Genomic DNA, 6,994 nt, shown 5'->3' with positions numbered 1-6,994 from the left:
CCTGCCCCAGGTAAGGGGCCCACCTCTCATATCCAGGGTTTAGTGAGTATCCCTGGCACTTCATGGCAATAGAAGAGGAAAAAGTGGAAACAATGACAGATTTTCTTTTCTTGGGCTCTAAAACCACTGCAGACAGTGACTGCAGCCATGAAATTCAGAAAACACTTGCTTCTCGGAAGAGAAGCTATGGCAAACCTAGATAGCATATTAAAAAGCAGAGACATCACTTTGCTGAGAAAGGTCCACAGAGCCAAAGCTATGGTTTTTCCAGTAGTCATGTATGGATGTGAGAGTTGAAACATAAAGGAGGCTAAGTGCTGAAGAATTGGTGCTTTTGAATTGTGGTGCTGGAGAAGACTCTTGAGAGTCCCTTGGACTGCAAGGAGATCCAACCAGCCAATCCTAAATGAAATCAACCCTGAATATTCATTGGAAGGACTGATGCTGGAGCTGACGCTCCAACACTTTGGCCACCTGATGCGAAGAACTGACTCGCTGGAAAAGACCCTGATGCTGGGAAAGATTGAAGGCAGGAGGAGAACGGGACGATAGAGGATGAGATGGTTGGATGGCATTAGTTAGTCAATGGACATGAATTTGAGCAAACTCCAGGAGATGGTGGAGGACAGGTGAGCCTGCCATACTGTATGTAGTCCATGGGGTCACAAAGAGTTGGACGTGACTCCGTGACTGAGCAACAATAACTGGCAGCTGAAGGGCTGGGCCTCCAAGTTCAGTCTCTATGTGGGAAGTCTTCTCCAGGAAAGTTAGGGAAAGGCAAAGAAAACCAGAGTTCCCGGCTCCTTGACCCCCTCACCCCCACTCACCTCCCACTCTTACCCCCTTCTCAGGGAAAGGCAGCTTACTTTTTCTTCTTGTCTCTCTTTTCAATCCACTGCATAGAGATAAACCCTGACCTTTCATTTGATTTGCCAAAAGCCTTTTCCCTTTCTGTCATAAAGTAAAGAGGATCAAAAACTCTGGTTCTCACAGCTAACGTCTTTAAAATAAACTTTGAGAATCCTTTTTAGAAGTCAGAGCTGAGCTTAGATTCTCCCTCTGCTGTAACACCTCCTGGTCTTCCCTGTGAGATGGGCACCGCTGAGTAAAAGGCAAATGAAGGTCACATATGATGAAGAAAAAAGAAAAGCACCTCAACGCTCCTTCAGGATAATATTTAATGTTCCATTAACCCTACTACATTTATTATTGTGATACTAACAGAAACTTTATTCTATAAAGAAAACTGATATTCTTTTTTAAAGATGAGTACTCTGGATTGGAAAACAATGCTCTTTCATAAAGTTCCACATACTTAACCATACAACACTAAAAGTCATCCTACTTTATTACAGGAAAAGATTTTTTTTAAGTTATTTCACACAAAACTCTGGATGTGAATGTTTATGGTATATTTGTAATTGTCAAAAATGGGAAACAGCATAAATGTCCTGAAGCTAGTGAATTAGTAAACAAATGTTAGTACATCCAAATAAAGGGAAACTACAGAGCAAAAAAAGGTAAGAACTGCCAATACACCCATCACCAGGAATGAATCTCAAATGCATTAGGATAAGTTAAAGAAGCCAGACTGAAAAAGTGATAGTATGATTTCATTTGTAGGATATTCTTGTAAAGGTTGAATTACAGGGAGAGAAAACAGCTCAGTGGTTTCCCAGGGGCTGGAAGTGGGGGAAGGGGTGACTACCAGTAGGAATTTTGGAGGATTCTGTCCATATCTTTTTTGTGGTGCTGGCTATATGACTGTACACATTTGACAAAGACTGCAGAACTGTACACACACACACACACACACACACACGAGTGAATTTTCTACTCCAATTAAAAAAAAATAACCCAGAGCTCACTTTGGCAGCACATATACTAAAATTCAGATGAAGCAGAGATTAGCATGGCCCCTGCACAAGGATGACACGCAAATTTGTGAAGCATTCCATATTAAAAAAAAAATAATAATAATCCATAGGTTTGTTTGAGATTTTCCAGTTGTTTCCCCTGCACTATATTAAAAAATCTTTAAAAAAAAAAAAAGCTCTTGACTACTAAAATCTTTTTTTAAAAAAGTGAATTTTCCTGCTTGTAAAGTACACCTTAATTTTTTCTTAAGGAAGAATAATAACAGGTTACCTCCAAAAAATAAAAAATAAAAAACTGAAACCAACCCAAACCAAAACACCTGTGCTAAGAAGGATGCTGCTGACAGTAATTTTGCAGAAACAGATGGGATGACATCACCTGAAGGGTAGTTTGTTGTTCTTTTAGGAAGCAAAAGTGTCCTTCGTGGACAAAACACTATGTCCTACCATACAGGCCCCACCCCCCAACTTCTCCAAACTTGGCCACACTGGCTCTTTGGGTCCTTGAACAAGCGAAGCTCATCCCCACCTGAGGGCCACTGCCCTAGCTAGGTTTGGACCACAGTTTCATCATTTCCTAAATTGAGCAAATTACTTAATCCTTGTTCCTCAGTTTCTTCATTGGTGAAAATGGGAATAATGATAGTACCAACATCATAGGGTTGCAGTGAGATCTGGTCAACTAACATGTATAAAGGACTTTAACCAATGCTGGAACCATGTAAATATTTGATCATTGTTAGCAGTTATTACTTCTGGTTCCCGAAACTCTTGTCTTTTCTACCTTTCAGCCTTGTAATCCAGAACTGTTTGCATGAATGAATGTGCCTACTGGGTAAAATATCTTACAAAGAAACTGTGTCCAAAAAAAACCGGTTATTTTTTGGTAAACAGAGTGGCTTCAAGTTCACTAATAACATTTTTTGTTAAAGTTTTTATTTGACAATAAAAGTAAATACATAAAAAAGTTGTAAAGAAGGTACAGATTTTTCATATACCCTTACCCAGTTCCTGCTAATGTTATTACATATAACCACAGTATAATCATCAAAATTAAGAAATTATCATTGATTCAGCTCTTAATTATACTTGCAAACTTCATTTGGATTTCACTCTTTTTCCACCAAAGTCCTATCTCTGTTCTAGGGTCCCATTCAGGATACTACATTGCATTTGGCACAAACAAGGTTTTTAAACTATTATTTGACTTAATAATTGTGGTTTTGACTTCTAAAATATGTGAATATAAAAAGACACAAGAGTATATGCCATATTTAAGTTGCAAAGCTTCCCAAGTTCCCTACCCTCATCCTGCCTTATTTTTTCTATATTATTGCTTATACCTAACATGCTCTCGTGCATGTGTGTGTGCTAAGTCACTTAGGTCACATCTGACTCTTTGCTACCCTATGGACTGTAGCCCACCAGGATCCTCTGTCCATGGGGTTCTCCAGGCAAGAATACTGGAATGGGTTGCCATTCCTTTTTCCAGGGAAACTTCCTGACCAAGGGATTGAACCTGTGTCTCCTGCTGTTCCAGCATCACAGATGGACTCTTTACCACTGAGCCAGTGAGGAAGCCTAATATGCTCCCATATAACATCAAATTTAAGAGGCCATGGCATGAAACATGTATTACCATTTTATGTATGAAAGAAAAAAATACCAGCAATTAGAAGCGCAAAATGCCATCAGTTACAAGATGCATCCCAAGTTCTAAGATATTAAGACATGAAAACGTGTGTCCTAAAATCTATGAAATATGATATGAATTTTACATGTTCTATTCATTGTCCTTTTGCCTCATTGGAATGTTGATTTCATGAGAGCAGCATTTTTGTCTGTTTTGTTCCCCAGTGTATCCCTGGTTCCTAGCAAATAATGAAAAGAAAGTGAAAGTGAAAGTCACTCAGTCATGTCCAACTCTTTGTGACATGTATAGTCCATGGAATTCTCCAGACCAGAATACTGGAATGGGTAACCTTTCCCTTCTCCAGGGGATCTTCCCAACCCAGGGATCGAACCCAGGTCTCCCGCATTGCAGGCAGATTCTTTACCAGCTGAACCATCAGAGAACCCCAAGAATACTAGAGTAGGTGGCCTATCCCATAGCTATGAGGTTCCCTCACAGCTCAGTTGCAGGAGACCTGGGCTGTATTCCTGGGTTGGGAAGATCCCCTGGAGAAGGAAATGGCAACCCACTCTAGTATTCTTGGCTGGAGAATCCCATGGGCAGAAAAGCCTGGCAGGCTACAGTCCATGAGGTTGCAAGAGTCGGACATGACCTGGCGACTAAACCACCACCAGGCTATCCCTCTCCAGCGGATCTTCCCCACCCAGGAATCAAACTGAGGTCTCTTACATTGCAGGTGGATTCTTCACCAACTGAGCTAAAGCACATAATAGTCACTCAGAAAATATTTGTTGAATGAACAAATTAATAATATAATGCCAGCTAAAACGGAGCCCTTGTGTCAGGCACCATTCAAAACTCTTTGCTTATGTTAACTCTGTTCATTGTTTAGATGCCTGGTCAGCTATAGTTCAAAGGGTTGCAAACAGTCGGACGTCACTGAAGCAATTTAGCACACACGCATGCAGCAATAACCCAGAGAGTGGTATTTTCAATACCTAAGCTAACCAGAACATAAAATTAGGGAACTGGGAAATTCCCTGGCATTCCAGTGTTTAAGCCTCCACACCTCCACTGCAGGGGACTCAGGTTTGATCCCTAGTCGGGGAACTAAGATATGACGTGCCACATTGTACAGCCAAAATATAATCATATAATAATAAACAAATAAATAAAATTAAGTAGCTGAAAGAAAAACCAAAAAGAAAAAGAGCATGAGTATCTTGTTTAACAATGTACTGAGAATTTAAAAATAATAATTTTACTCATAAACAAATATCAGTTGAGTACTTGCACAGTATCAGGCCTTTTGCCAGGCAATCCACTCCAGTATTCTCGCTTGGAGTAGCCCCATGGACAGAGGAACCTGGCAGTCTACAGTCCATCGGGTCAAAAAGAGTCGGACATGACTGAAGCAACCAAGCACACAAACACTTTACAAATGTTAACTCCTCTGATTTTCACAACAACAACATGAGGTATGTACTCTTCCGAGCCCTGTTTTACAAATGAGAAAACCCAGGTGCCTAAACGTTAAGGAGTTTGCTCAAGGTCACACAGCTACTAATGGCAAAGTCAAAACTCACACCAAGGCAGCTTATTCTAGCTTATTCTACCTGCATTCTTACCCACTAGGCCACACTGCTTCATACCAACTAGAATAGCCTATATTTATGGTACTTAAGTGGTAGTCTGAGCTTCTCTGGTAGCTCAGATGGTAAAGAATCCACCTGCAGTGTGGGAGACCTGGGTTCAATCCCTGGGTTGGAAGATCCCCTGGCAGAGGACACAGCAACCCACTCCAGTATTCTTGCCTGGAGAATCCCCATGGATAGAGGAGCCTGGTGCGCTACAGCCAACGGGGTCGCAAAGAGTCAGGCGTGACTAAGCGACTAAGCACACACACGCAAGTGGTAGGTAATTCAGTTCAGCTCAGTCGGGTCTGACTCTTTGTGACGCCATGGACTGCGGCACGCCAGGCTTCCCTGCCCACCACCAGTGAAGCTGCTCAGTCATGTCCAACCCTTTGCAATCCCACGGACTGTAGCCTACCAGGCTCTTCCATCCATGGAATTTTCCAGACAAGAGTACTGGAGTGGGTTGCCAGTAAAATAATAAAAATCATGAACTTCTGTGACCAAAGTGACCCCCTTACTCTCTGGTTAATTAGGCCATTGCATTTTCTGGCCAATGATTATCAAGTGAAAAAACCTACTTTGGTTGACTTTTGTCCTATTGACATTTGTTGCATATCCTTGATGTGACTAGTACTGTGGTATGGGATGGGGATAGACAGGTAAGACACAGGCTGGGAAACCGATGATTGCCACCAGGGAGGTCTGTAAGGAGTTTCAGGATGAGCCCAGAGGAAAGGAAAGGACTTTATGAAACCTTGAGTGGAAGCTTGAGGGAGGGGTCTGTTTGCCAAGTGAGAACAAAGGAAGGCTAGACTCACTGCCAGGCAAACCTCCTAGCCTCCAGACCTGAGGCTGGGTGGACTCCTTCCTCTCTCTTTACAAAACGGTTTTCACTGGCTTGGAAAAAGAGATCAGCTCTGGCTGCCTGTCTCTGACAGAGTAAATATTGAGAAACATCAGACTCGGTGACTCCAGTGTTGCACCTTATTGCATGTGCCACAGAGGACATCTCTTCTCCTGCCCCCAACCCCTCAAATGAGCATTAGGTAGTCGAGGCTGAGCTAGTAGATGAGATGGCATAGTTAGAGGCTGCCAAGGGACCCAGGGAGTGAGGAAAGAACCAAAAAAGAGTGATTGGAGATTGATCCTGCAAAGTTTCCCACCCACAGTGACCCTGGGCTTGTGGAGTTGATGATGAACATTGCTTGACATCAAAGGAATAATCCATAACTACAAGGCATGTGAATGTTAGCTGTTCTGGGGTCTCCCAGGAACCACTGTCTCCTTTCTTTAAAATAAATTTTAAAAAATAAAGTTTTAGTTTTAAGTACACACACATATATACAGTAGTGTTTTCTCAGGTTTTATGTATGACCAATCTGTCAAAGTGACCAATAAAATTGCTTATAGAAGTTCCTGATTTTTACTGTTCTATTGATTTTTAACTACCACTAAGTTCTCACTTAGATGTCAGTGTGCCCTAACATGAAAATTATTAACTGTAAGGGTTATGTGTCTTGTAAATATTTGATCAACGTGTTCCTGACCTGTAGTTTTGCTAAAGTGTGGACTCTAGGAAAGGGTATATATCCCTGTTTCTTTTCATGTTTGTGCATTTCTGAGGGCAGGGGCCATATTTGTTTAACTTTTTTTTATACAGTTCTAGATAGTTCCACGTGCAAGGGAGTACTCAAACAACCCAGTTTAATCAAGAGGTGAATGTTCATTTCCAAGAGGAAGTAAGATATGAACACATTCACACATTTTGATGTTTTAAAACTCATTAAAAAATGTGATTTACAAGTACCAAATAAATCAGACCAAAATACACATACTCATTAATAAAA

The 6,994-nt window shown here is 41.3% G+C and overlaps 1 non-coding gene across 1 annotated transcript; it reads left to right on the top strand.

Annotated features, from left to right (window-relative positions):
* Nucleotides 1-1,860: 1,860 nt before the first annotated feature.
* Nucleotides 1,861-1,964, top strand: LOC136162144 (U6 spliceosomal RNA). Its single transcript, XR_010661983.1, has one exon. It is a non-coding gene; the product is annotated as a U6 spliceosomal RNA (small nuclear RNA).
* The last annotated feature ends 5,030 nt before the right edge of the window (nucleotides 1,965-6,994 follow it).

This window comes from Muntiacus reevesi, chromosome 2 (genome assembly GCF_963930625.1).
Source record: "Muntiacus reevesi chromosome 2, mMunRee1.1, whole genome shotgun sequence".
NCBI lineage: Eukaryota > Metazoa > Chordata > Mammalia > Artiodactyla > Cervidae > Muntiacus > Muntiacus reevesi.
Note: the sequence above shows the minus strand (reverse complement) of the source record. Positions and strands in the feature narration are given on the sequence as shown.